This window comes from Canis lupus, chromosome 18, assembly GCF_048164855.1.
Source record: "Canis lupus baileyi chromosome 18, mCanLup2.hap1, whole genome shotgun sequence".
In the NCBI taxonomy this organism is placed as follows: Eukaryota; Metazoa; Chordata; class Mammalia; order Carnivora; family Canidae; genus Canis; species Canis lupus.
In genome coordinates, this window is record NC_132855.1 from 35230043 (window position 1) to 35257792 (window position 27750).

The 27750-nt window shown below is 35.3% G+C and overlaps 1 long non-coding RNA gene across 1 annotated transcript in view; it reads left to right on the forward strand.

Moving 5' to 3' along the window:
* The window catches only part of LOC140608974 (uncharacterized), an 87261-nt gene that overhangs the window by 37290 nt on the left and 22221 nt on the right, over window positions 1-27750 (forward strand). Inside the window, exon 3 of the long non-coding RNA XR_012010973.1 lies at window positions 18417-18526. This is a non-coding gene — a long non-coding RNA (uncharacterized lncRNA). The remainder of the gene's footprint in view (window positions 1-18416; window positions 18527-27750) is intronic.

A 27750-nucleotide genomic window follows, 5' to 3' on the forward strand; every position in this document is an offset into this window, starting at 1 on the left:
AGGCTGCCTGTGGGGAGCCTGGGGGGAGGACTCACTCCCAGGACCCAGGGATCATGACATGAGCCAAAGGTAGATGCTCAACCAATGAGCCATCCAGGTGCCCCGGTGTAAATATTTTTTAAGTGGGAAATTACATTAATTAGTGTTTTCTATAGAGAGTTTTTTGAGAAATGAATTAGAATTTGAGTGATTATTACATTGAAATATAAAAATTACTACATCTGTGTGTGAAGTACAGGTGGCAGCCATTTTCTTTTTGTTTCTATAGTAAGTATAGGTACCTAACATCTGTCAGTAAACTGTTTCTTTCCGTAACATAATTATAATATCTTCAGCATACACATGATACCAAAAACCTACTACTCCTCAGTCTAACTTCTCTCACAGACTCATAGATTCTCCTTGAAAGTAGAGGCTAGCCTTTTCTTTTTGAAGAGGAATTTTTGCATTTAATTTTTGGAGTCTGTTAAAAATCTGTTAGCATTTTTCACTATGTTGAGTTCAGTGATACTGTAAAGTCAGTTGTGGTGATGCTGAGGCAAAAGATCCAGAATCCATTCTTAAGAAGTCATAGCTTATCTTTTTAGAACCAGTTGGGTCTAGGTATTCATTCTCTCTGTGGCAGTGGAACATTTGTTAATTTATTCAGTAACTGGTTTTTGCCTGCCTACTATGTGCTAGGCATATGTTAGTTGCTGGGAAGATAGTGGTGAACAAATTTGAAGTGAGCTCTGTCCTCCTGGAGCAGTGGAAAAAACAATGAAGTGGAAAGTGCCTTGAATGAAATAAACAGCATATAGAGATTGAGAATGTGGCTTCTGGTTAGGTGGGTTGAGACCACATAGGGAGGGATATAGGGTGCAGGAAAGATGTCTGAGCAGGTGTCGTTTAGGCTGAAACTATTCAGAGCAGTGTTGACCCCCTTGGCCTCAGCATTTAGTGTGGGTGGCTCCACGACAGCTGATGTACCTGTCAGTGACTTTTCTTTGTCTCCAAGACTTCTGAGCTTGAATAATATAGCATGGTCTTCCATCTCTTTTTCCTTTATGAAGGCATTCAGCTTTTATCTTTGTTTTCTGAGACAGCTGTTTCATTTTACTGATAGATGCTGTGTCAAGCCAGGACTTCTTTCATTATGAGGATTGTTTTCCCTTACACATTTTCATTTCAACCTATGTCTCTTCATATAAATGATGAGCTCTTTAAAAATAAACTAAAATAATCTGTTAGTACAGATCAGGGAGGAGCTGTAATCTACAAATTAGAGTGGGATTGTTCCATTTGGCAGGTTTGTTTTCCGTATCTTGATTACCAGTTTCCCATAAACAATTGAGCATTGACTAAAAAGGGATTTAGAAGATCATTTATGTAGTACTAATTACTGCATTTTCATAGAATTTTAACTCTTTCAAATTATTATGTTGTATATATATTTAGAGAGAAGACTCTGGCTTAACAGCAATATTAAAAGCATTGTTGCATTGGTGGGAGTAGTGTTTTCAATTTAGTTACCTTTCAAAACACCCATGAGTTGTAACAGTAGAAGTGTATTAATCTACACAGTTTAAATGTTAATAGACTAGCAATCATGTTTATACATTGATATGATTAAAGCCTAAAGTGCATGATTTCTATATTAATATCTCGTGTCTACATGTCTATTTCAATGATTGGGAGTTTTTGAAATTTATATTAGCATCTAACAACTGCTAGAAAGATATTATGAGAAAAGAAGGCAAACAATATGAAACATAAAACAGAATGCCACATTATAATAACATCTGTAACCCATGTTTTATCTGTATTTTATTAAGTACACTATAGTGAACAGCTTCTAATACTTACCTAGGAGGATACAAATGTGAATCAGTGTACATAAAATAACTGGTTAGAATTAATTTTATCCAAAGGATTTTTTTATTGCTCACTTTCAATTAAAAAACAATGGAAAACTAAGTTATTTTGCAGTAAATTTTTTGATTTGTAAGATTAGAAATCAGCATAATTATAAAAAATAAAGCAATTTAGTTATTTTAAAGAATGAGGAAATTGTTTTTCAGACTAAATAGATATACATTTTTATAAATATTTTTCAGACTATATATGTTTTTTCTAAATCATAAATATGTTATTTTAATAAATAACCTTGTATCATTTTTCAGACTCTAGCTCCGTATATACCATGCCCATAAATACAATGAGAGACTTTTGGGAACAAACATAACAAGAATTTATTTCATTTTTTTAAATAGAAATATCCTTTTTTTAAAAAAGATTTTATTTATTTATTCGAGAAACAGAGATAGGCAGAGACACAGGCAGAGGGAGAAGCGAGCTCCATGCGGGGAGTCTGATGTGGGACTCAATCCTGGGTCTCCAGGGTCACGCCCTGGGCTAAAGGCGGCGCTAGAACGCTGAGCCACCCAGGCTGCCCAAGAATTTCATTTAATTTACAGAATGGTGTTCTTTTCTTTTTTTTGATATGTTTTTTAAAAAGGATTTTATTTACTTATTCATGAGAGACACACACAGAGAGAGGCAGAGACATAGGCAGAGGGAGAAGCAAGCTCCCCATGGGGAACCTGATGTGGGACTTGATTCCTGGACCCCTGAATCATCACCTGGGCTGAAGGCAGATGCTCAACCACTGAGTCACCCAGGTGCCCCTATTTGTTTGTTTTTGAGAGAGAGATAGATGCAGTGGTGAGAAGGGGCAGAGAGAAGGAGAGAATCTTAAGCCCCATGACCCTGAGATCATGACCAGAGCTGAAATCAAGAGTCAGAGCTTGACCGACTGAACCACCTGGGTGTCCTAATTTCACAGCATGATGTTTTGAATAATTTTTTTAAACAGAGCTTTTTTTTGTTGTTGTACAACTGGCATTTTGACTTATAGCAATAATTTAATTACATTTGATTAAAGTGTTGTGTTTATCTTTGACCAATAGGATCACGAAATACTAATGTGTTCAACTTGACCTGAGTGATCCTAATCAATTACTCCAGCTTATTTCTTTGTAGTCATTTCATGATTGGCTTACTGAGGTACCCCCATTTTCTGAGTGAGTGCATGAGTGATCTGACCTGGATAACTGCAGTCTTTTCTTCAGAGTCTGAATTCAGATAATTCTTCAGAGGCTGAACTTTGGAGCCCTGGTCTGTAAAATCAGGCTCCAAGTCCAAAATGGAGGAAACATAAATATTTTCTTTCTCCTTCTATTCTCTCCATTCAAACCAATTATAAAAATCAGAATACTGTAATATATGTTTACACTTCCTATATGTTTACACTTCCCCTGTCTTTGAAATCAAAGGAGAAGGTAATAGGGTGTACTTAAGTATTTTATTTAAATATGTATTTCTTAGTGTGTATTTCTGTGTCTCCTCTTTCCACTCAAAGAGGGAGTATGTATGTGTATATTTTACTTGTACCTAATTTTCTTTCTTTTCTTATATGGATCTTCTCACCTTGTGGCAGTTGTCAGCAGGTACAGTCCATACTGCTTGAGTTGAATAGCACATGAGAGGATTCCTGCATAAATGAGCATTTAATCAGTTATCATACCCTTTTTTTACTTTCAAGGGAACCAAGAGGGTCAGAGGAAGTATGGAGATTTTACTTTATACTGAAGGTGCTACTTACATTCATGGAGGTTTGAATAGTAACTGCTATTGGAAAAAAAAGTTTCTTTGGCCTCCTTAGATATTTAAAAAAGTCTCAGCAATAATAGTGATAAAAAAAACTCAGCAAAAATAGGAAGTGGTAATGGAAGCATATTTGATTAATAAATTTTAAGGTAATATTTTACTAACTGTTACTCTGTATTTTCTCAGAAGTTATGAATTAGGAGCAAACATAAGTATGTTTCTATTTTTTTTTTCAAGATTTATTTATTTATTTGAGAGAGAGCGAGTGTGCATGTGTGAGCAGGGGTAGAGGCAGAGGGAGAAAGAGAAAAGCAGAAACCCTGCTGAGTGAGGAGCTTGGCTTTAGCTCCTTCTCATGATCCTGAGATCATGACCAGAGCTGAAACCGAGTCAGTTGCTCAACTGATGAGCCACCCAGGTGCCCCAATATGTTTCTATTTTAATTCTTCAAAGAAATCACAGTAAAACATTGTTCTTTCTCTGTATTACGTGCTTCAAATGTTTTTATGTGTGTTTTAAAATATATTTGAATACCAGGTTAATTTTTGATTCCTAACAGAATATTCTGTATGGTTCAAAATGCAAAAGAAAGCCTAAAATTAACTAATTTATTAATTTGGGCTGAGCACGGAGCCCATAGTGGGCCTTGATATCATGACCCTGAGATCATCACTTAAGCCAAAATCAAGAGTCAGATGCTTAACTGGGTGAGCCACCAAGGCACTCCTAAAATTTATTTTTGATGTATAAATATGTGATTTAAGCATGCAGTTTTTAAGTGCTTAGTGATTTGGTGGGGATATTAATAGCTATAAACCTTCATTTTTCTTACCAAGAAAATTATGATCTAATTCTGAGAATGAGGTACACATGTTTTTAAAAAGCACTCATGGGAATATAGATAACTTATAAATGTACATAGAAGACTATAATGTCTGTGGAACTCATTCTTGTCATTGGAACCAAGCTTTTTTTCATAGAAAAATTACTCTATTATTTTTGTAATAAAAGATTCAAATAATTAAAATATTGCATAAAAGAAATTAATAAAAGTGATCTTCAATGTCACTACCCCCAAACAACCAACATATTAAATGAACATTATCCCATTATGTTACTATGTATGTTTGCAAGTAGAGGCTAGAAAGAAAGCTCTGAAGTGCTTTTCATATTGTATGTGATATTTTAAGAACAAAATATATTATATTTAGTTTTATTTAAATTTAGAGGTAGCACATGAAAATGAAGTAAAAGGAATTGATGAAGCTCAAATGCTTTGAATTATAATTTCTTAAAAATCCTTTTATTTTTTTTGAAGATTTTATTTATTTATTCATGAGACACATAGAGAAAGAGGCAGAGACATAGGAAGAGGGAGAAGCAGCTCCCTGCTGGGAGTCTGGTGTGGGACTTGAACCCAGGACCCCAGGATCAGACCTGAGCTGAAGGCAGACGCTCAATCACTGAGCCACTCCAGTGTCCCTGAAGCCCATATATTCTAACAAAACATACAGAGAATTCAATTCAACTTTCTCCCTAGCCCCCTTCCCACAGTCTGTCACTCTGGAAAACACAGCAATTATGCATCCATCGAGTACAATATGTTGAAGAAAATCACTGTCTCTCATAGAATCTATAGTAAATCACCTCTGATTTGAGTGTTCTTTTTTTCTTAGTGAATCTGAGTAAAGGTTGTCAATTTTGTTTATTTTTTCAAAACAACTCAGATTTATTTATTTTTTATTGTTTTCTATTTTCCATGCCTGCTCCAGTCTGTTATTTCCTTCCTTCTGAGAACTTTGGGCTTAGTTTATTCTTCTTTTTCTAGCTCCTTGAGGTATAAAATTTGTTTATTTAAGATCTTTTTTTTTTTTTTTTAAATATAGGCATTTGTTGCTACAAACTTCTCTCAGGAATGGTTTTGTTGCATCCCATGAGTAGTATGTTGTGTTTTCACTTTCATTTTGGATTAGAAAAGCTTATCAGATTTCAGAAATATTTGATGCAAAATTCTAAAAATTAAAACATATTTAAGTTACTGAATTTCAAGGATTACAGAAAGAATTCTTCAGGCATATTTCTAGGGGGAAATAGTCACCTGTAAAAATAATCAGACTGGACTTAGATTTCTATACAGAACATTTAATGCATAAGCGTAGGAGCAATGTCTACAGAATTTTTTTTTTAATTTTTATTTATTTGTGATAGTCACAGAGAGAGAGAGAATGAGGCAGAGGGAGAAGCAGGCTCCATGCATCGGGAGCCCGACGTGGGATTCGATCCTGCGTCTCCAGGATCACGCCCTGGGCCAAAGGCAGGCGCTAAACCGCTGCGCCACCCAGGGATCCCTGTCTACAGAATTCTAAAGGAAAGGCAGTGACCAACACGCAGCCATGACATTAGTCAAGTATAAGACCCACAGGCAGTCATTTTAAAACATGAAAGAATTTGGCGACAACAAAACCCATGAGCTTTTCTTCAAAACTGCTTTTTAGAAACATATTAAAATTTAAAACTAATTTTTAGGATGTATGAAAATAACTTGAAAACAATATAAAAATGACATGTGATGGGTACTGTCTCCATTTAAATAGGATACAAAGAAAGTTGTTTAGATTCTCTTTATGGAATAGAATGTATATGCTATAAACTTTGGTAGAATGAAAATAACATTATTAACAAATACCAGGAGATTAAAGAAGAGAAGTAAAAGGAAACATAAAAATACTAACGCCCCATAACACAGAGCCAATCAACACCATCTTCAACTGAAAATGTAGTTTTAAAAAAGGATCTAAATTCTTGATGATTTTCATAATCGTTTTTATTTAATCTAAAAGGATTATTTATGGGGCGCCTGGGTGGTTCAGTGGTTGAACGTCAGCCTTCAGCTCAGGGTGTGATCCCGGGGTCCTGGGATCGAGACCCCACACCCGGCTCCCAGTAGGAAGCCTGTTTCTCCCTCTGCCTATGTCTCTGCCTCTTTCTCTATGTCTCTCATGAATAAATAAATAAATAAAATCTTCAAAAAAAAAAAAAAAAAGGATTTTTAAGAAATTAGGACAGGGGCCTTTGCCTCTATTAGAGATACTCTACTCCTTAGCTTTCTTGTACATTTCCTGAACTTTGTTTCTTCCCTGTGTAGCTCTTTCCACTTCTCCCCATCAAAATATCACTCAGTTCATTTTCCCTGGATTTGAGCCATTCAGAGACGACTATTTGGTTTCTGAGGGGGAGGGGTAGGTGAGGAATTAGGTGCCTTACTACAAAATACCTTCGCACACTGCTCCAGTGTCTCATCTTTGATTCCCTTTTGGCTGCCATTTTTTGAGCTTCATGGTATTGGATTGCTTAGTTGCTGCTGAAATTTTCCTGGGTTTTGCTATTTTTGTTTCACTGAATTGGATGTTGGGAGAGGAAATTATTGTAGCAGTTTTATTCCACCATCTTAACTCAGAAGTCCCCAAAGCTTTTTATTAAGCAGGAAAATATTTCTATTCATTGTGCCGATAAAGAAATTTTCAAATAGGAGATTAGGAAGGACACATTATCATGTGAACAAGTACTTAATTACATTAGAGATGCAAATGTTTTTTGAGATTATACTTTTGTAAACAAGATGATCTTGTTATAATGGAGGATTTGTGGTAACTGCAATGTAAAGGAGCCTCAGAGGAAAAATTAGGAAAGCTGAGTATGAGAACTATTTATTGCCCGAGTTAGTGGTATGCATAAAATCCAGTGAATGCCAAACACTGTGTGCAAAATCACAACACGGTGCATTCTATGACATAGTTCCACTTACTTCTTTTAAATATCTAGGTAACTTTTCATTTCTTATAAGCCAACTGAAGAAATGTTGTCTCAGACTGACACACTTCTGAATGTTTTAAATCTCTAACAATCAAAAACACACTTGGCAGAGAACTAATTTCACACCTCAGGCATTGAAACCCAGAGTCTGTGTTCATTGTTTATTTTACATAATGTAAAACAGCATGAAGCATGATATATTATACAATGGATGAATGGGAATTTTAGAAAGTAAGGAATCATTTTACATTTACACCTGGTGGATGACATTTTATATATTGGAAGTTGTCCTGATATATCAAACATGACGATTTTTTTTTTTAGTCAAGTGAATGTTTTGTCACTGACATACATTAAAGAATAAAAGATTTCTGTTATTGTTTTGTTATATTTTTATGGAACATAATGGTAATTTTATGGGTTATTGTGATGTCAATGTTGATATGTTATAAACCAGCCTTTGTTTTAAATATAGGATATATAGAAGTAGAGATCATCATAAAATCTAGTTTAATAAAATTATAATATGCTTACCAGTAAATAGCTGATCCAATTTGAAATAATCCTTCAGGAATAGAATGATGCATTTCTTATTGAAAAAGTTTTGAATTATTAGGGAATATGTTAATAATTCTGGTTTAATTATTGGAGTCAAATAGCCATATATTGGTGTAATTTCTATACTTTAGAGGTGTTTAAATTATTTCAGGTACAGTTATTAAATTAGTGCTCAATGAAAGTAATAATTTGGTAGTATGCCACTTTTTGTCTATTGGGAACAAAACTCCTATGTTGTTGTGTAAAGGCTAAACTGTATAGTATAGAATCAGAATTATCAATTAACACTAGGTGACATGTTGCTTCATTTTAGGTATTCTCTGCTAGAGTTCATTGGAATTGACTATCCCCATAACTGCTATTTCAGGTGCATGCTATGCTTTATTTAATAGACTCATGTGGTTAAAGTCAGCTCAGCATTGAGTCTGGTGGCTTCTGCTCAATTTTTGAATCCCTAATTTATACTCCTCCAGATAACAATTGGTCATAAGAAAGTTAAATGTGACTAGAAGGGAGAGAAAGGGTGCTGAGTAGCTGAAGGAGGGCACTGTCTTTGGGTTGCTCTTAGATCCATTCCTGTGCTGCCATGCTTTACTCTGTGTATCAGGAAGCTGACTCTTGCAAACTTCAATTTCCAGTCTTTTTTTTTGCCAAGTAGCTTCCAGTTAGATTTGACTAGTGGGAAACATTTATGGTAGACACAGGAAGAGAGGAATAGCTTCTGCTACTGGTGGTGCTTCCAACACCTAGACAGCGATAAGGTCAGGGGCCTTTGGTAGTTCCACCAATGGTAGAGGTGGCTCAGTGGTTTCAGTGGTATCACAAGGGACGCCAGGAGTGACTAGTGTTCCCAGTGACTTTTGGTGGTTCGGGCAGGGTGTCAGAGTTTTCAGTGGCAGCATCATTCCCTGGCAGTCCAGCAGTCTGCCTGCTGTGGGTTCCGGTGACCCCCACTCCTCCATTTTGTTATTCCAGCCGGAGGGATGATAGTAGCTTCTGTGCTTCTCATTCTCCTGTTTTCCTCACCTTACCTAAAGCTTTTTGATTCTCCAGCCCTTTAGTCATTTTTTATAAGGGTTCCTTGCAGTAAATACTCTGTATTTAAGCTATTTAGCACAATTTCTGTTTTCCTGATGAGACTTTACTGATTGCACTGTCATTATCTTTCTGGCATTACCCCCAGACTGTTCTAAACTGGGCTCTCAGTCTGGAGTGGGCACTCATTCCATCTGTGTGGCTGAGGATCTGTCTTGGATTCCAGTGACAAGAGTCAGGAGTGCCCCGTGGCTTTGTGCATCAGTATGATGTGATGGTGAATATTATTTTCCTACATGTATTAACATTTCTTAGGGTTTGCATATTTTAATACACCTCATTCTTAAAAGAAAAGCAGATAGGGGCACCTGGGTGGCCAGTCGGTTAAGCCTTCTACTCAGGTTTTTGGCTCAGGTCATGATCTCAGGGTTATGAGATGGAGCCTGCCTTGGGCTCCATGTTAAGCAAGGAGTCTGTTTAGCATTTTTTTTTTCTCTCTCTCTCCCCCTTTCCTTTTGCCCCTCTCTGCTCATGATCCCTCTCTCACACATAAATAAATATTTTAAAAAAGCAGATAATACGTATTAAACGTTTTCTCTGTTTATCACAGTATTTGTGGATCCCCCATAATAGCACTTCACGCAATGGATTGGAATTATCTTTATCTTTTTTAGGCATTTTTTCCACTAGACTGTGAGCTCCACAAGTGAAGGCATCATGCCTATCTTGTTTACTGTTTTACCACTAGTTCCTAGATAGTACCAAGGAGTTAGTGGCTTCTCATTAGATGTTTGAATGAGTGTGTGAACAGCTTGTTCTCTCTCTCTCTCTCTCTTTCTCTCTCTCTCTCTGTATGTGTGTGTGGTATTTTGGGGAAGGTCAGGGACTGAACTGTAGAACCTGCAGCCTTCCAACCTCTCCCGCTAGTACACTTGATCCCTCTATTCCTATTGTTATTCTGTCAGTTTATGCTTTTTTTCTGTCTGTGTAAGATACTTTTTGCCCTCTTACTTTGTGTTTTCTGTTTACCTTACTTAATTTTTTTCTTGTTTTCTACCTTTTGTAAGAATAATAAAATTTCTTTTATTGCTTTTTCCTCTTTTTCTCTTTTGAACCCTTGGGCTACGTTGGAACTATAGATTGCATTTTTAATCTTTCTGTATCTATTGCTTAGAAAACCTAGAATTCTGCTATTTTGACATAAAACTAATGCAGTTATATTCAATTTGCTAATATTTTATTGAGGAACTCTCTAGATTTTAAATTTTTAAAAATATAATTATTTACATAACACTAAAAAAGCTTTTATTGTGAAAAATTTTCAACCCATGTACCTGTTTCTGATACAGTATAATGAATTCTTTTATGGTACCAGCTGTACCAGTGATTACAGTTATAATAAATGGTCAACCTTGTTTCATCTATTAGTACTATCTACTTCATATGATTTCTTTTGAAAGACTCTCAAAAATATAACACTATACCATAGTCACTCCTAAAACTTCATTTAATGTCATCAAATATATAGTATTTAAATATTCCTGATGGTCTCAAAATTCCTTTTAGTTCAAATAGGGATCCAAGTAGGGTCCATAATGACAGGCAATTGAAAAGACTCATCTGAAATCTACTTTATGTTTCCTCTTGTCTCTTCTTTTTCTTTTTTCATTGCAATCTCTGCAAATTTTCCTGCAGTGTGGATTTTGCCAACTGTAGGTCTGCTATTTTTTAAAGGGGTTCCCCTTTCTCTCTCATTTCATATAAATTAGTAGATAGATTTAGAGGCTTGACCAGATTTCGTTTGATTTTCTTTTCTTCTTTTCCTTTCTTTTTATTTTTTTCTTCTTTTTCTTTTTCTTCTTTCTTTCTTTGTTTCTTTCTTTGTTTCTTTCTTTCTTTCTTTCCTTTTTCTTCTTTCTTTCTTTCTTTCTTTCTTTCTTTCTTTCTTTCTTTCTTTCTTTCTTTCTTTCTTCTCTTTCTTCATTTTTTACTTTGCAAGAAGATTTCTTTAAGAGTATTCATAGAAGGCATGGGATATCTAGTTCTCTCCCTTTTGTTGATGTTAACTACTGGTGATAACTGCCAAGATATGTTATTTTATGAGGAGTTGCAAAGTGATGATGTTTTAAGTGTCCTTTTAAAGTTTATTAGTTAGAATATTTCTATAAAGAGAAACTTACCCTAATCAACTACTTAATTACCTTGAAATATCCTGAGTTCATGCAAGGAAGTCAGGATTTATCAATTTTCAAAATAATGACTTTAGTTCCCTAATATTTTCTTAAGGTATGCATTATTTTTTTAAGTTTCATTATATATTCATGAATTTTGGCATTTTTGATTTTTAAATCCATTGCAGTTGTTATTATTATTGATTCTCAAATTATCTCATATTTGACAAGAAAGAACTTCAAGTTGGCTCTCCTTTGTATCTATCATCAGTAGTATTTATTTATTTATTTATTTATTTATTTATTTATTTTGGTTTTTAATTTGACAAAATGTTCTCGAAGGGTCTTGTGCATTTCCTGTTCCATTTTGGAATACTCCACTTGTCCATTAATCCTTTAGATTAATCTTACATTTGCTTCCCTTTACATCACTATAATTATTCATTTGCTTCTTTTTTCACAATACTCTTAGAATAATAATACCAACATTATGTCCAATGGTATGATTATTGAGAACAATTTAATAATTTTTTTAGCAGCTCTTTTTATATTATTGCAGCTTAGTGTATATTCCCCTGGATATGTAGGAATGAATGACTGAATTTTAAAATCACTTGAAATAATGTCATGTGTGATTATGCCCTAATTTGTAATACTATTTGGCTTTTAAATTTCTACTCTTGCTTATTTAGGGATTGCTTTTTTAAAATGTTCATTTTATATTTATATGAGATATTTTTGTGTTCTTGACATCAAATACACAAAGCAAGATATATTCTGAAAAGTCTGGCTTTATCTTTGTACCTTTTTCTTGTTCTCTCATTTCCCTATCTAGAGATATTTATTATGAGGAATTATCTCATATAATTATGAAGGCTGAGAAGTCCCACAATCTTTAGTCTACAAGCTGGTGACCCAGGAAAGCCAGGGGTGCAATTTAGTCTTGAGTCTGAAGGCCTTAGAACCAGGGGAGCTGAAGGTATAAATCCCAGTCTGAGGGCAAGAAAAGATGAGATGAAATGTTCATCCTTGTAATGCAGTCCTTCTCAGTCTCTGTTGTCCAAGGGAGGGCTTTGTCCTCACCTGAGGGTTCTTGGATTTCACAATATTGTCACATCTATGGATAGTTGCTAGTTGGGATTCTTGTAAGAGTGAAGTCCAGTGAGAGATGAAAACTTAGCCTTTGGGGTGGTGACGGTACTGCAGAGAAGTGAATGATTAGAGACAGAGGTATGTAGAAGCCAAGATTGATAGGACTTGGATATGGGATATTGAAAATTGGTAACAAAGGAGAGGGTGGCTTTAAGAGTCATATGGGGGGAGGTGCCTAGGTGGCTCTGTTGGTTAAGCGTCTGACTCTTGATTTTGGCTCAGGTCATGATCTCAGAGTCATGAGATTGAGCCCCACTCCAGGCTCTGTGCTGGGTGTGGAGTCTGCTTAAGATTCTCTGTCTCTATCTCCAACCCCTCCCCTCAAAAGAAATCTTACTGGGTTTTTGTCACGAACAATCAGTGACTCAAAGAAAAATGACAGAGGGCCCAGTTTGAATTCCAGTTTTGGATATTCTATGTTTAAAGGACATTTGAGATCTCACAGTGGAGATGTTAATTATTAATTAGATATATCATATGTATGGCTTTTATTTTGATTTTATCATTTAGTATCTCTTTGGAAACTGTGAACTCTTTGAGGCTAGGAAACATGTCATATCACTCAAAGTTCCTACCTTCAGGCAACAGATACTGGCTCTAATTAGGCAGAAAAGAATTTATTGAAAAGATATTTTGAGTATCTTCTGGGTTTATCATCATAATCTTCTGGGTTTAATGGAAGATTGGAACACTAGGCATGAAAAATGTTTCTAGGAACAAAGCTCCAAATCCCACATCAGAACTGGTACAAAGAGGAAACCACGGAAGAGCACTAGTTTACACCTATACTGCTGCCTTTTTGATGCCAACAACTCAGCTTACCACAGCCACTACCACATGCCATTTCTGTGCTTTGACCTGTGCAACCTCCAATACCAATACTGTGCCTGCAGGCAGTGTTAATGAGTCAGAGTCAGATATGGTTGCATTTGATTGCCAAAGCTTAGCCACAAGATTATTCTCTATCTGCAGGAATGACTGGGAATGTGAGTATCTAGCATTTTCAGTAGCTGTTCAGTAAGAAACATTTATTTACTCTTTTATCAAGATAATAAAATGGAGACCCTGTACACAAACTAGAAAGAGGTTCAAATTCTGGAAGGATAACACAAAAGGCCAGACTTCCTCTTGCATATATGTTATTCATCTTTGTATACTTAGCACCTTATGTAGCAATAGTGAGCATGAAATAATAAATGTTTTTGAATTGTAATTGTTTTAACAGTGAGTTAGAGTAATTCAAATGAAAATTTCCTTCATTTTGATAATTTAGACAGTCTTTCTATTACTAGATAATCATATATCATTTTATTTTTATTTTTTATTTTTTTAAAATTTTTTAAAATTTTTTTTTTATTTATGATAGTCACAGAGAGAGAGAGAGAGAGGCAGAGACATAGGCAGAGGGAAAAGCAGGCTCCATGCACCAGGAGCCCGATGTGGGACTCGATCCCGGGTCTCCAGGATCGCGCCCTGGGCCAAAGGCAGGCGCTAAAACCGCTGCGCCACCCAGGGTTCCCTCATATATCATTTTAATTTGTTTTTGTAAATTAGCCTCACTATGAAATTCCATAGTTACTATTATAATTTATTTTTTTAAAAATACATATTTTTTTCATAGCAACAGTGGCCTTACATTTCTAATTTGAGGGATATATGGCACATTTCAGTGCCCAAAATATTTTAGATATTTTAGTTAAGGAAAACTTTTTCCCCCAATTTTTCCTTTCCTACCTGTGCCTTATAATGCTAAACAAATAAATAATATTTGACATTTCCTATGGTTCCATGGTGTATTTTTGCCCTAGAACTTATTTCACATTCCATCAGTCCCATTCAGATTGATGGAGTGCAATCATTTAGCCCTTCTCTTGCCTTCTTGCGTTTTGTTTTGGGCCTTCTAAGTTTTATTTTTCCTCTAAAATTTTTGAAAATTTTTTTTGAAAAATACTGCATTGTCTCATAAGCTATGATAGACGAGCAACAAAGATTCTAGCTGAATCTTATTTAATGGTAGTGATGAGTAATGAGGAAACAATTTGTTATTAACGAGAAGAGTAATCTTATTTGATTATTTCTACTCCAGACATGCAAATCAGACAATTTTACTTGCATATTCCCATTTTACTTATGTTTTGGTGTGAAAAGAAAGCCTGGATGCCTGGGTGGCTCAGTGGTTGAGCGTCTGCCTTTGGCTCAGGGTGTGATCCCGGAGTCTGGGGATCAAGTCCCATATTGGGCTTCCTTCATGGAGCCTGCTTCTCCTTCTGCCTATGTCTCTGCCTCTCTCTCTCTCTCTCTCTCTCTCTCTGTGGGTCTCTCATGAATGAATAAATAAAATCTTAAAAAAAAGAAAGCTTTTGCTTTATTCCCCCGATTTAATGTTGCAGTTTTCCTTAATACTAATGTCTTGATGGGTTTTCTTTTCCTTATGATAACAAGAACTGTTAGAATAGGCATGCTGTGTTAAAACGCTAATCACCTGTCCATTTAATCCAGACTCTTGTGGTGGTTTGTACTGTGTCAGTTATGCTAAAACCATATGTGTTAGAATGCTTCTCTATGTGTGGTTTTAGGTTAGCAGTAGCCAAAAGAGGACGTTATCCAAAATTTGGAAAGCAGAAATGAATCAGTAACCATATCCCTAGCAGGCTCACATGGTTAGATGCAGTTGCCTACAAACTCAGAGGTGCCAGCCAGCAGGTGCTGGCAGGTTCCAGCTGGTCCTTGCTCTGCATCCAGCTTTTGTTTCTGACTATTGACCCTACCTGGCCCCCACTGGCTGTAGGCCCACTCCCAAACTCTGCATAGTGGGCTCACAGAAGTGGTAGCTGCATAGAAGCTTAATTCCTATAGACCACTCTATGAATCTTCCTTTCATAGCCCACTTAGGGGTTAGATGTATTTGGTTTCTCAATTTGCCTGACTGGTCTCTCTTATTCTGATCTTTCAGCTTCCTGCTTGGACCTCATTTGCTCAGCTCTTTCCCTAATTCTATGAGATGATACTTAAAATAAATCTGTTAGCTTGTAACTCATGGGAGTCTTTTCTCAATTGAATCCTGACTGATTAGATTCTTCATGATGAAACCTGTTTTGATACTTTTTCTTGCTTCTTATACTTTGTCATTAATTACTATGGATATGTGTGTGTGTGCGTGTGTGTGCACATGTACACATATTTAAGACTTGTCTCTTGACCTAAATAAATTTGATTTCATTATTTGCAAGAAGTCAAAATTAATTTTTCTAGTGGTACTCAGTGTTCTCATTCTAGTGCATACTGAGAATAACTAAAGCTATAATCATACCTTATTCTGCTATTTTTAAAGTTAATTATGCTGAAGGCCTTGTACAAGGTCATGTGAGGGTATCAAGCCAGAGTAGGGAGTGATCAGATGATCTCATTTGAATGGTATAAACTATATTTTTGTACTGAACACTTATCAGAGGTGTAGCTACATAATTCCTTTGAGGTCTTAACAAATGTAAGCATTGTGTCTGCACAAAAGTAATCGGTTTTATACTTTTTTAGATTGTTGGTTACAGTTTTGAGGTGTAGCTTTGTTTCATATTTACTCTTAATGGAGGATGAAGTGTATATTGTCTATTTCAGAGAGTGTAAATATGAACAGTGTGTCAAATTAAAATTTATATTAATTAAACGTATGGAAAGTGTAGGCTAACAGGTAAAAAATGAATGCTGACATTAATCGTGTGCTTAACAAACTGAATTTTTTCATTTGATTTTTAAAACAAACCTATGCTAGATTTAATGTTTTTTTATCATCATTAGAATTTAAGAGATTAGCAAACTGAGGCAAAGAGGACATAAGTAATTTATATAAGATCATGGAAAGAATAAGTGGCAGTGGGTTCTGGACCAAAGTTGTTGGACTTGGGTGCTCACACTCACTACAACTACATAGTACCTTCTCCTAGCTCCCTGCCTTATCAATATGATAAGAAGAGGATAATTGTTGAAGTTGGAAAAACATGGGGTAAAGCATTAGTTCTCCAGTTTACTGTTTGTGCTTGATTAGATCCATTAAACTCATTCATCCACAATTTATTAATTTGAAAAAAGTGACCTAATTATACATCCCAGTACAGTTGTGAGAATGTTAATAAATTGCAAAACACATTATAATTGTAGTCATTAGTTTATTTTCTAGATATATGTGAACTTTCTATATGTTATCCTTGTAATAGAAGAGATGCTAAAAAAAAAAGACCCGTTTTGTCATTGGGGAGTTGAATGCATTACCCCACTAATGATAGAAAGAAGAGAGATGCCTTACTTTAGAAATAAAAAATTCAAGTAATAAAAATATAGGAAATATATATGAATAGTGATGTGAAATACTGGTTTTTATAAGAGCATCTTCTAAATATCTGACAGAGACAAATATTAACTTTGTTACATATACTTAATAGAATATTATTTAGTCATTAAAATGTTTATGAAGACTTTATAGTAACATGGTAAAATGTTTAAATATTAGTGAAAAGTAAGATACAGAATACTACATATAAAAATACATTAAAAACTGGAAGGAGATACTTAATAAAATATCAATAGTAGTAGGCCCACAAGGAATATTTTCTTTGTTTTATTTTCCTGCAGTCTCTAAATTTTCTGTTACCTTTAAAATAAAGTATAAGCTTTATTTGAGTAGTTGTGAACTGCTATTGAGAATATTACTCTGCTGTTTATTCATGGGTGTGAATCCCACAATAAAATGATAGAGAAGCTAATAAATTGCTTTTTATTTCATTGGCAAAGCTAAAGAGGTACATGAGCAAACTTCTTTCTTTAAATGGCTGGCATACATTTTCTTCCTTCTTTTTCTTTTTATCCACAATTACTGCTGGGTGTAAAGGTGTTGGCACCAGTAGAGCATTTCATTTTCTCCAGAGGAGTGCATGCAATATTTATATATTATATATCATTACTTTGAAATCAGTTTATGATGAAAGGAGCCAGAACTCTTCTACAGGGCTGCTTCTTTCTGTTTAAAGAGGCATCTTTTCATTGGAGTATAGTAATGGCCATAGTACTTTAGCAAATAGCTATAAAACATGAAAACGTCCTCCTTTCTTGTATTAATCCATCAGGAAGCTTTCAGGGATTCTTCTTGTCTAAAATATTCATAGGCAGCAAAATGTCCTGAATGCCCTACAGAATTTGTGCAGAGCCAGGCAGATGATTGATAGTGAAGTTCTGTTTTGAGTCACTCACAGTATGTAATTCTATTTGTCTTGCCAAATACAGAGAGCAGGCAACTCATAAAAGGTAAAGGAAACAGACACCGTATTTTCTTACATTTAAAAAAGAACTTGGTGTCTCCACTTCACTGTACTCCACTGAATATGGCAAATTTTTATTAAATTAAATAAAAGGCAGATGAGCTATTTTTTGTAGAGTGGTATAAAGTTTTATTAAGCACATACCATTCATTATATTGCATGTTTCTCTTTGGTATATGTTTACCTGCATGACTATATCTTAAGTAAATGATGTTCATGTGTTATCTAATTAAAAAGCTGTCAGGATGCCTAGTATAAACAATGTATACGTTAGATATTCAGTACATCCCTTAATGAATAAAAGTCACTCTTAGTCTTCAGTACTTTCAACTGGTGTTTTTAAGATATCATTCAGTTTTCCATTTAATCCATGTTAAAACTGAAATTGTGTCCAGGTTAATCTCATGAAGTCAGGTAGATGACTGATGCAGTAATACCGATGCAGTAGATAAGGAATGGGTGATATTGCAACTATTAGCTGGATTTAAGACTTTGAACTGCTCTTATTTCCTGAGGGCATGAGTCTATCCTTTGCACTTGTATTCAAGTCTCTGAATTTTCTCTGTCAAGACCTTGGAATCAGGTCTGGAGGACTTGCTTTTAGTTTACATCCTTCGGTATACAAACTATCATTGTTTATGTCAGATATTGTGCTGCATATATCTAAAATGAATTGTAATGTACAAGAAAGAACAAATTAATTATAGCTTTGTATTTTATTTTTCTGTAGTGAAAAGATATTAGAAACACAGAAATACAGCATCACTGTGAGGAAATTCTTGACTTGTGAGATCATGAAGTCAAGTGGGACTTTCAACCTAGGAAGAAGAGGTATTTGAGGTAAGAGTTGTTTAATAAGAGTACATAATTTGGTAAACTACAATCAGTTAAAGAGCAGGAACCATATTTCAACATTATTCAGCTTTCAGATTATGTGTGTCAGTTTGTACATAGTAGGAAATCAATAAATGTTACATTCAGCAAAAACCTAAAAAAGTCTTAGATTGCAGGAAATAATTATTTAAGAAGAAATTGCCAACTAGTGGTTTTTCATGGGAGAATCAGTGGATCTTGAAATTTGGATATCACTTTGACTAGTTTGCTTTACATTTCTCACTGAGCTCTCTTCCTATAATATTTTATGCTTTAGCATATTCTTTGTTTTTATTCTTGATATACAAATATGGCTACCTTCTGGTCTTTGAAAGAGTTAATAAATTCGCCCAGAATTTGCCCATAAGGCAATGAAAAATATATTGACATAGTTAATCAAAGATGTACACACGTTTAACTTATCCTGAAAATATCTTCTTATTGATTGTAATTTGTGGAGAATTTTTACACCTTTCCCAAAAGTAGCTTTTCAAATTGTATGAAAACTAAGTAGAATCTGAGATTTTCTAAGTCTGTTAGCTTTTTTTTTTTTTTTTTAGCTATCAAAAAGCATGTAAAGGAACAAAGATTAGGCTATTAAAATTCAATCTTTATTTCTAAATTAAAATTATTTCAACAATGTGATTTTTGGGGGCTAATCTGTGAACTCCAAAAAACATTATGCTTTTTTTGGTAGCCTTTTCAATCAACTTTAAGATTATAGTTTGTGGTATATATATTATGGAAATATTTTTTTTATTTATTATGGAAATATTTTTAACTTATTTTGGTATATGTGTTTGTGTACAGATTTCCCTTTAGTTGGATCTAATATTCTTTTTAGTTCTTTGATTTTCTTGAGTATCTAAGAGAAATTTCTATAGCTAGATTTTAAAAACAGCAGGACAGGGAGTTTGGAGAGTTCATTCATGGATTCAGAAATATTCATTGAGTTTCTACTGTGTTCTGGGCATGGAATATAGCAACATATAAAAGAAAAGTAATTCCTCCACTTGGGCCTATTTTAGAGGAAAAGCAGATAATAACTGCATATTTTGGTAAATACCTTAATGGAAATAAAGAGTGGGTTCTTACAGTGGGCACAAAGGAGGGGGACATTGTGTATGTGTATACAGTAGTTAGGGAAAATATCTCTGGGGTAGTGACATTGAGCCAAATCCTAATAGATGAGATGGAGCCAGCCATCTATGCAAAGGGCCAAGTGGAAAATATTACTGGGAAGAGTAAATGCAAAGGCCTTTAGCGGATCAGAGCTTACTTTAAAACAACAGAAAGAAGATTGGAGAAGCTAGATCTTCTGGAGAAAGAAGAATCTCCTGGAGAGGCATGTGAGTTGAGGTTGATTGGTTTGATAGTGATAGACTTTGTGGCTGGTTAGAGTTTATAGTTTGTCCTGAGAGCAGTGTGAAATCATTGAAAGGTTTTAAGCATAAAAAGGACATACTTTGGTTCAAATTTTATAAAATCATACTATTATGTACAGGGATTATATTTCAGGGATTTAGGGAGGACTATAAATGGGAAGAAGTAGATAAATTAGGAGACTATTGCAGTAATCCAGGCAAGGAAGAGATGGCAGTAACTGAATATAATGATGGCAGTGGAATTGGAGAGTAGTAGACTGATTTGGGATTGTTTTAGAGGTAGAGTTGCCAGGACTTGATAGTGGATTTTGGAGAGTGAGGGCAATTGTGATGTAAAAAAATCAGTAAAATTGTGTTTATATTGAAATATGCTGATTTGTCTAGATTTAATTTGAAAATATAGAAGAAGATTGCAAAGAGTTTCCCTTTAAATGTCTGACCTTTTACTTTTAAGTAGACATGAACTTATTTGGTGAACTCTATTTGATCAGATAAAGAAAGCTATAAGGTTAGTGGTTATAAGAGCAGATGAAGAAACAGATCGTGTGCATTGAATCCCTGTGCAATCATGTACTAATTATGTGACCTTGGGAAAATTATTTTTTTCTATCCCTCAGTTTTGTCATATGCAATGGTACCTACCCAGAAATTTGTGACTAATAAATTTGTGACTAATTCACCTAAAAGTAGGTGGTACACTGTGGCACATGGCAAACACTCAGTGTAAGCTGTTACTTTTTAATGAAATGGATAGTTTAAAGAACCAATCTAGAGAACCAAAAAAACAAGAAATTGTCATCTCAGATATCTGAATATTTGAGGTTTACTGGGAATGAATTACCTTAATTTTAACTTCTTCTACTCAAGCTCAAAACTTTTAGGTTATTCATGTCTTATGAAGAAATGAGTATCTGCCTTTAAAATATCTTGTTCATTATTTACAATTCTAAAATTTTCCATTGAAAGTTTTAGTTTTTTAAGCCTTGAAAGAAATGTTTTACATGTCACTAGTGTTTCCTAATAATACACACTAGTTATCTACCATAAGGACTGCCTTAGAGTAACACTTGGTTTCTCTCCAGTTATGTCATTAACTGGTATTTCCCTGGAGTCTGTTTCCCTATACATGGTATGAGCTGACTACATGGATTTAAAGGCATAGGATCAGTGCTGCTCTGATTATTGATGTTGCCACGTGGGAGGTTCTGGCAACAGAGCGGGTGGTTTCTCTCTGTCTCTACGGCTGCGCCTCTGAGGGGTACTTAGGAGCAGGAGCCATATCAATGGGAGGCAGCCTCATTAGTGTTGCAGCCATCATCAATTAAAACTTGTCCTTGGCAAGGATAGTCCTCCTTCCCTCCAGTTTGCTTGTAGTGCAAGTGCCTGGTTTTGTTTTGTTTTTTTCTTTCTTTTTTTTTTTTTAAAGATTTATTTATTTGAGAGAGTGAGAGGGTGGGATGGTGGGGGAGGGGTGGAGGGAGAGAGAGAATCTCAGGCTGACTCTACACCCAGCCTGAGCCCAAGGTCAAGCTCCATCTCATGACCCTCAGATCATGACCTAAGCCAAAGTGAAGAGTCAGCCATTTAACCCATGGAGCCACCCAGGTGCCCCACAAGTCCCTGTTTTTAAAGAGTACCTTGATTTGGCTTTCTTTTCCCATGGTTCACAGAGCAACAAGTAGAAATAATATTTGCAACAACCGAGACAACAACAATAACAACAATGAGCACTTCCTGAGGGTTTACCTGCTTTTTATCAACTTTATATAATTCATCTTTTATGACTACTAAAAAATTGAAGAAAGATTGCTTACATAGGCAAGGAAGTAGCATGCTCCTGCCCTATTTCACTCCCTTGCCCAGCTTTTATTTCTCATTATTCCGGACCTAAGAACCCCAGAGATGGTCTTGAACATGCAGTTGGGGAAGCCTGATTGGGTTTTGGATTGAGTAAAGGAGTGGTTGGAGGAAGAATGGCTGCTTTTAGACCAAAGGGATTATGTGGACAGAAGGTTCTATAGGCATCCATGAAGTTGCCTATAAGCACTCCCAGTGAGTTTGTGTAATGGAACCAAATAATATTGACTTCAGTATCCCAACCTGGACTTCTGCTTTGGAGCTGGTTTGAGGCTGAGCAACAAAGTAGAACCAGGACTGTATAGAGCTTGGGCATACTCAATGCTATCAAGAAGCCAGGTGTGACATTCTTTTTCTAAATTAAGGATTGATAGTCATGGGCTTATTTGCTCAGGTAAATGATATGCTGAAAAAGACTGCATGGGCTATTAGTTCAGTGGTCTGAGTTTAAAGGAGAAGAGATGTGATACAGATAGAGCTAGATACAATACAGATACATAGATATCTACTTAGCTATAATTATATAGATATATATTTTTTATATTTTTTAATCCAAGCCTTTTAAGGGAATGGAGATACCACTTGCTTGGGATTTGGTGATGTTCTGAGGTTTTACTTAGTGGAGGCTGTTTGGAATGTTATTGGGCTTTTGTTTTACCACATAGGCTGTATCAGCTAGGGAATTTTGAATATATCAGCTAGGGCAGGGAAGAGAAATAGAGGTAGCAGGGATTGCTTTTTTTCTCTATGACTGTAATATAACTTCTTTTTTGTATCCCAATAAAAATTTTGTTTAAAATATCCATTTTGTGGCTGAATTTGGATTTTATTTGGGTGCAATGCATTAAGATGGATTCAAGGAGCACATAGGGTAAGAGCTGAAATTATGAAGCAAGTATGCATAGATATATAGCTTATATGGGAAAGAAAAAGGGGGATTGTAAGGTACCCACCTTTCCCTTGAGTACTTCAAGGAGAATGAGCTCAGAAAACATTCATAATGGACTTTAACACCTTTTCCAGTGCCTGGCATTTGATAGATAGTCAAGAAATATTTGCTGAACATTTTTTATTTTAGAATGAATGAAGGAGGGTGGCTGGAGAGTGGATATGCTGAGAATATACTTCATGGAAATCTCAGTGTTTGGGAACCAAAATGTGCTCTTGTTCTCTCTGAGCAAGTGAAGTACTTAAAAGATGTGTGTGCATGCACACATATGTTTGTGTATGTGTGTGTGTGTTTTAAGGATTAAACATATGCAGAAACTCTGTATTTGTGTGTGTTTTAAGGATTAAGGATATGTAGGAACTCTGCAATAAATTCCAATTTTTTGTGGTTTAATAATAAAATCAGTAAGCCAGTATGTTTATAGCACTTGGACCTCTAATATTAATGACTTCTATTTGATTCCTTGATATCCTCTTTCATGTTGGAGGGACTTATTTTACTGTGGAAGTGATGGTGGGTTATGAGAGTGGGTCTTTGGTTAATAAGGGGCAGGATTATAATTCATATAGACTGTATCTTCATTATTAGTAGATTGCTTTCCTTGGAAAAACATGACATGAATTGTGACTCATAATTGTTTCTTTTTCTATAAGCAAGCTAAATTTCAAGGATCTTCATCACAAGTGAAAACAAATAAAAAAGAATAAAACAGAGGCTATTATTTTTCTCTTTTTCAATTTTTTTGTTACTCCTTTTGGCTGCATTGATGAAATAAATAGATTGGAATCTAGTTGATTTATTAATTTAAGCCTGATCAATGTGGATTGCTGCAGGACTAGTTAAGTTGATGAGGAAAGTGACCGAAATTAATGGATTTTGTATAGTCAAACCTACATCATTCACCTTAACACAGACTTATCTTTGTTTTAAATAATCAATTTGGCAATGAAGCAGGTAATCTTAAAGGGCAAAGTTCTTATTCTTATAGACACTTCCACTTTAATTCTAATTGCCTTTTAATGTTCAAAACAGGATGAATTGTTATTTGAAACATTTGATTTCCAAAATAAAGGTAGAAATATTGGGGCTGATTTAAGTGAACCCCACCAAACCCTTAGTAGATAATAGCCCTTCAAAATTTTAAGTTTTTATATTTACTGTCCTTTATGGAAAGCTATGTGACAGAAAAAGAAGAAGACATATGTTGGAAAATGAAGTAAGGATAATTTTTTTCATATTCTGATTACCAATATTATTCTTTTAAGAGAGAAATATATGTGTGTGTGCCTGTGTACACAAATATTTATGTACATATATACATAAGTATAAAACAACATTGATTTGAAACCAGTAATGTGGCAAAGAAAATTTCCTTATTTGATGTTGACAATAGAGTAAAATTCACTGCTTTGAAATCATAGCAAAGGGAAGTGAAACTTTATCTATTCATCTTCTATGGATATCTTCTAGTCTGGATATAGCATCTGACAGCATTCTATTCTGATAACCTCTCCTTGATGTTTTTCTTCTTCCTAAAACAGTTTGTTGCAATTTGGTATGACTCATAATAAGAATTTTGAGATGCATTTCCGCCTTTTCTCCAGGGAATATACTGTCTTTTAGCAACTCTTTTGTTGGCTATAGCAGAAGGCAACTAACCATATTTATCTCTTGAGGTGAATTCATTTACAAAACAGTCTACTAGCAATTTGTTGCTGAAATTTTCAGAATCAAAACCAAGGAACATATTTATAAAATAATTTCTCACTCTTCAAGAGAAGGAACCCACACCCTAATAGTGTATAGCTCCCTTAGGGATCATGATGCAATAACATTTGTATAAGCATATGTGAGTATTCCATTTCTCTTAAGTCTTTGTGCAGCATAGACATAACTTTCTTTTCTTGTGAAAATAGAGAAGGAATTTGATGTACGGAATTTCAATAATTGGAATAATCCTGATAATCTATTTGGAATATTCCCAATAGTGCCAGAATACAATGAGCTGTACAAAGAACTTGAAGAATTACTTATATTAGTTGTCCCACAAAATAACCAGGTAGAAAATGGGTCTGACAATGTGTTGAAAGCTTATGGATTAACCTAGAAGGTTCTCAGAGGAGAGTTGGTGTCTGAGACTTGATTCCCAGTCTGCCACAAGATTTAGTACTAATTAAAGTAAATGAGGAATAAGGCATGATTTGATCAGGGTTTAATGAACAGGTAGATAAGAATAAGGGAAGTATTGAAAGAGATACAGCAGCTCTATAGTTTAGATAAACCAGATTCCTCTTAATTTCATTGAGCTGCAGCCAGACTACACCTGGTTATGGGCTTCCTTGAGAAGCAAGGGCCTTAAGTGGGAAATTAATTGATGAAATTACTCTTTTATTATTATGGATTGTCTGTCTTTATCTCTGGTAATATTCTTTGCCTTAAAGTCTATTTTATCTGATAATACTATAGCAACTTGAATCTCCTAATGCTTGCTGTTTGCATGGCATATCTTTTCCCATCTGTTTATTTGTAGCCTGGCATTTTTATATTTAAAGTGAATCTTTTATAGGAAATATATAGTTGAGTATTGCTCTATATTCACCCTGACAGTTTCAGCTTTTTAACCAGAGTATTTTGTCTATTAATGTTTGACATATATATTTTAATTGATTGGATTTAGGTTTACCTTTATAATATTTATTTTCAGCTATATGTTATTTTTTTAGTGTTTTCTTTAAATGTCTTTAACTTTTTACAGTCTATTAAAATTTTTACAACACATGCACAAGTGGATTTTGTGTAGCTGTTTCTTGTAAGCAACCTTTTAAGAGGGCAAATATAGGATCTTAAAGGTGATTTGGTTAGATTTAGAATATAGACCAGGGATCCCTGGGTGGCGCAGCGGTTTAGCACCTGCCTTTAGCCCAGGGTGCGATCCTGGAGACCCGGGATCGAATCCCATGTTAGGCTCCCGGTGCATGGGGCCTGCTTCTCCCTCTGCCTGTGTCTCTGCCAATCTCTCTCTTTCTCTCTCTCTCTCTCTCTCTCTGTGACTATCATAAATAAATAAATAAAAATTAAAAAAAAAAAAAGAATATAGACCAAAGGGGATCCCTGGGTGGCTCAGAGGTTTAGTGCCTGCCTTTGGCCCAGGGCATGATCCTGGAGTCCTGGGATCAAGTCCCACGTCAGGCTCCCAGCATGGAACCTGCTTCTCCCTCCTCCTGTGTCTCTGCCTCTCTCTCTCTCTATGTCTATCATAAATAAATAAATAAATAAATCTTAAAAAAAAAAAAGAATATAGACCAAATATGTAGACTTTGGTAGTCTAATCTTACCAATGAGTAGAATTAGAGTGTTTAGAGAAGAGCTTCACTATTGATATTGATATTGTAATTTACCAGATATAATTTCAGCTGCATCAAGCCCTCTATCCCTATTTACATCTGTTACCACAAGAACCCCAAAGACTGGATTATTACTTGGCCTCTCGTTCCCATATGGCTCTGTGTCGCTTCTAAGTTGGATTCCATCTCCCTCTTTCCCCCATTTCTTAAAACTCAACTCTTCTGCCCTCTAGGATTTGCATTTGTCTTAAGCAAAAATACCTCAGCTTTATCCTGTTCACTTTTTTTCCTTACCATAACTGTAGAGAATAGTTTGCCTCTGTTCTCCTAGATGGGTGACTGCTTTCTTTCCCATACTCTTAGAACTACTGGGCTGGGAAATGGTATAGATATACCACCTGCTCCTTATTGTTGCTTTCAAATTTTTCTCCCTTCCTGCTCCTAAAGAACTACAGCTTTAAAACACATACCATCAGATTATACTAGCCACCTGCCTCCATGCATCAGCATCTGAACACCCCAAGTTTCTTCTCTTAAATCTTTGTAAATTTCAATATCTGGATTGCTGTTATTCTCTCCAGATTACTTTAACAGTTTGTGGTGCATTCAATACAAGCAGAAAATCTCTGTAATGCCCTTGTCTTCTTGATTTTTCCTTCTGTGGTCTTGCCTTCTTCTGATTTCAGCTATTCATTCTCATGGCTGCAGTCTCTACTTTGTTACTGTTAATGACTACTTTCTTTTTTAAATCTTAATTTTGGGCTTTCTGCCTCCTATATATCCAGCTTCTTCTTTCTAATATATGATCTCCAAAAATATTTTTACCTATTAAGACATATAATCTTTTGATCACATCACTTCTTAAATGTTTCTCAGTGTGGTGGCCATGAGAATGCATCTTGTAAACCTTCTACTATAGAGACTGAATGATGGAGGACCCCAGTGGTTGCATTTGCTGTCTGAAATTCATTGCTGCATTTGCACTTAGGCCAATGACTGAAGTGTGGTAGGCATTCTAAGGCAAACCCATTCTTGGATTACATGAGACTTCTTTGCTCACTGGCTGATGGCTAGCCAAATTTTTCTTAGACTGTGTGACAGTCTTGAATACTTATCCCAATTGTTAGATAACTTGTGTCATGGTTTAACAGTTCACTTAGCCCTCTCCGCCTCCATCCATAATTCATTTCATACAGGCATTATTTCTATGAAAATTTGTGCACTTTTAATCTCATTTTGCATCTGTTTCTTGAGAAGTGGAACTAAACATTCACTCTGCTCACATCCTTACTTCCATTCTTACCCATATCACTTATTTTGTACTTTCATTCTGTTACTTCTTTTCACTTTGTCATATTTGACTGGCAAACCTTAAATCTTGCTTGTATACAGTGATTCGCCTACTCTGTGCCTGCATCTCTAGAGCTGAATGTGTTGGACACAAACCTATTTCAAAATCATCTCACTTAAAATTCAAGACCAGCAATGTTTTTTTTTTTATATATAAATTTATTTTCTATTGGTGTTCAATTTGCCAACTTATAGAATAACACCCAGTGCTCATCCCATCAAGTGACCCCCTCAGTGCCCGTCACTCAGTCATCCCCACCCCCGGCCAACCTCCCCTTCCACCACCCCTAGTTCGTTTCCCAGAGT